We start from the raw sequence: 211 nt of genomic DNA on the forward strand, positions 1-211 counted from the left end.
CATATCTCCCTTATTAAGGCCTGTTTCCTATTCTTCTCTTTCATGTACTTTCTTTTCCTTTACCTCCATTTCCTATCCATTTTCCTGGTTCCTGTAGTTACGTCTGGATACATACTCAGTTATCAGGGTTTTGTTCTAGGATCCACATATGAGGGAGAACATATGTCAATTTTTTTCTGAGTCTGTGTTACTTCACTTAGTATAACAGTTT

The sequence above is a fragment of the Nannospalax galili genome, unplaced genomic scaffold, assembly GCF_000622305.1.
Source record: "Nannospalax galili isolate Female #2095 unplaced genomic scaffold, S.galili_v1.0 scaffold337, whole genome shotgun sequence".
Taxonomy (NCBI): Eukaryota; Metazoa; Chordata; class Mammalia; order Rodentia; family Spalacidae; genus Nannospalax; species Nannospalax galili.